The following is a 2,852-nucleotide window of genomic DNA, read 5'->3' as shown; positions in this document are numbered from 1 at the left end:
AAGAGGGAGGGGGGGTCTTGGGTACTGTTGAGTTCTGGGGGGACGGAAGTTAAATTGGGGTGGAAATACGAATGAACAAACCTAATGTGTATGTGGGAGGGGAGGGATACATATATATATATATATATATATATATATATATATATATATACACACACACACACACATACACACACACACATAGTAGAAACTACTGGGTTTAAAAATAACCCAATTCGTATCCCAGCGCTGGGTCAAATATGGACCGACCCAACTCTGGGTTGTTTTAACTCAGCTGGGTTGGGTTGATAGTTTGACCCAGCACACTGGGTTATGGCAACTAACCAAAGGTTGGGTTAAATTGACTTGTTTAATTCGGTTAAATTGACCCAAAATTGGGTTGAAACTCATAACTCAACAGAAGGGTTATTATACCACTATAGTTGGGGGTTGGGGGGATTTATTTATATTAAATTTCACTAAATGAAAACAGGATTAAAAACAATCTGAATTTACAGTTTTTATTTCCATTTGATACACATATATAGCCAGCAGATGTATTTACAAAAGTTACAAAACATAAGTTAGTTGTTTCAAAAGTATATAGTGTAGCGTCCCGGTTGAAAGGATGATCTCTCAAACTGATGGTTCACGTTTCTTTATTCGACAGCCTTTGTACATGAAAACACCGTAAGAGCTACAAACATACAAATAAAATACCATTAGTAACTCTTAGTGGTTCTAACCTTTTAACTTAACCTATAAACCTTACTTTATGTAATAACATTAAATTTACAATACATGTATTTAATTAACTATAATATTTCTATATTACAAATTAACTAAAACGTATTCCAACTGTTCGACAGTTAATCAAATATTAACACTATTTCATGTCGAAACATAAACATTACGCTCAGTATATACAATACTCTCGTCAAAACACTCACCTTGTTCCCTCATCAACCAAGCGCTAATTAATTGTTTAGACCTTAGTTGGACTATTCCTTAGTTATCTCCCTTTAACTGTGACTCGTACGCTCTCTTACTCTCTGCACTATGTCCCAAACAGTTAATTGTCAGTTATTGTCAGAAGTTTGTGTAGATCACTTAGCAACCTTGTCCCTTTAAAAATCCTTTCAAATTAAAAGCATCAGTCAAAAGGTAACAAATAACTCTTGGTTAAATGAGGAAACAACATAAAAAAATAAAATAAATATATATATGTATTAATAAAGTCATTTACATATAGTTAAATCACTTCAACTCATTTGGCTACAACTCCAGAAGTTTCTCCACATTAGAAAAGATTTCATGTAAAAAGTCTGTTTTAAAGCAAACTACAAGTAAAACTTTCAACCATTAAACAAGGAGCATTTTTAATGACACTTTAGCATTTTGCCAGTCTCCCTGCATGAGGACATACGGCTTGTCGCATTTTGTAGATGCGCCACCAGGTTTGTCCCAACCTGATGGAGAGAGAAGACAGAAAAAGCAGGCCAAATAAGAAAAAGCAGGCCAAATAAGAAAAAACAGGCCAAATAAGTGCATTAGTGATGCACTTATTTAAACAGCAAACAATTTGAGCATGATTCAAAGATGAAGGTTGACTTCCAGGCTGGATATCAATGAAACCTTCTGAACTTCCAGGTTGATGGGTCTGAAACTCTTCTCCCAAATGAGTAAGGTGGAGCAGGAAGGAGAACTGGCAGCAGCTGCAGGGCTACATCATCTTCTGGATCAAACATAAGCTAGTGTTAAAATGTTGCAGTAACTGAAAAGCATGAAAACATTTTAGAGAACATTTCTTCTGAGCTTCAATACCTTGAGGGAGCAGACTCATGTTCTTGGCCATACAGAAGGTCTTCGTTAAGAACAAGGAGTTTGGGTTTCGCTTAATTCTCCTGAAGATCCTGGATGTAAAATTACAAAATCTATCAGGAGAGACAAAATCCCAAATCAAACTTTAAGAATGACTGAATTCAATCTTATAGCTGTCTCCACTGCAAATAACATGTAATTAGTCAGCAATTTCAAATGTTCAGAGTAATTTTATGTTCCTAAAAAATAAATAGAGCACTTAATAAAATACAATGACTCATATAATTTTATTTATAAGTAAAACTTAACTTAAACACTAACTTAGTGCTAAATAACTTTCAGCACCGACTTTAAATAAATGATTTTGTAATTAATAGTAACAATGATAATAAAATTAGCAATCATTAACACTAGATATTGCCTTACTTTTGCTTTTAACTCGTTGCCGAAAACCAGCGGGAAACGGTGGTTCTCTCTCGGCTTAACGAGCCGCTCCGCCCTGACAGAGCGGGCGAGACGAGCCAGCGGCTGCAGGGGAGCGGATAAGTCCGAACACGTCCGAGCATGTTTCTAATTAAACTATATGTAGCGGCCACTCGGATTGAACAGCCAGACGCAGGGAGTTTCAAACGGGTGCAGTTTAATCTCGACCTTTCTTTCCATCGACACCGTGAAAACTGTCGTATAAAACAAAAGGATACAGAACCGTTGGACATGCTCAGCTCTTGTATAAAACCACAGAAGGTAAAATGGTTTAGCTACAACAGGAATGAGAGTAAAAGGCCGGTGCTCAACAGTTGATTTGCATTTACATGGCTCTCAGCAACTTCATTTAAATACGAAAACCTCTGCTAGGCACAAGGGGAGGGGGGTGATAGGGGAACACGGACACACACCGTTTTTGACCATTCTTGGCAGTGCCCTACAATTTTCCATTCTGACAAAAACCTCTTGCCGATAGCCCTCAATCTCCATGCGCGCGGCAGAACTAGGTGTCAATAGCTGTCGAAAATCCCACTTTGCATGCAGTGTACTGAGTAACTGATCATAAC

At 37.3% G+C, this 2,852-nt stretch overlaps 1 long non-coding RNA gene across 1 annotated transcript; it reads right to left on the bottom strand.

Moving 5' to 3' along the window:
• Positions 1–1,341: 1,341 nt before the first annotated feature.
• LOC106952254 (uncharacterized) lies at positions 1,342–1,919 on the bottom strand. The gene is made up of 3 exons (XR_001425946.1): positions 1,804–1,919; positions 1,615–1,714; positions 1,342–1,448 (listed from the first exon to the last, which is right to left on the bottom strand). It is a non-coding gene; the product is annotated as an uncharacterized LOC106952254 (long non-coding RNA).
• Positions 1,920–2,852: the final 933 nt, after the last annotated feature.

The sequence above is a fragment of the Poecilia latipinna genome, unplaced genomic scaffold (genome assembly GCF_001443285.1).
Source record: "Poecilia latipinna isolate Pla-1442-1.1 unplaced genomic scaffold, P_latipinna-1.0 Scaffold503, whole genome shotgun sequence".
In the NCBI taxonomy this organism is placed as follows: Eukaryota; Metazoa; Chordata; class Actinopteri; order Cyprinodontiformes; family Poeciliidae; genus Poecilia; species Poecilia latipinna.
The sequence above is the reverse complement of the archived record's forward strand: the minus strand, read 5'-3'. Positions and strand labels throughout refer to the sequence as shown.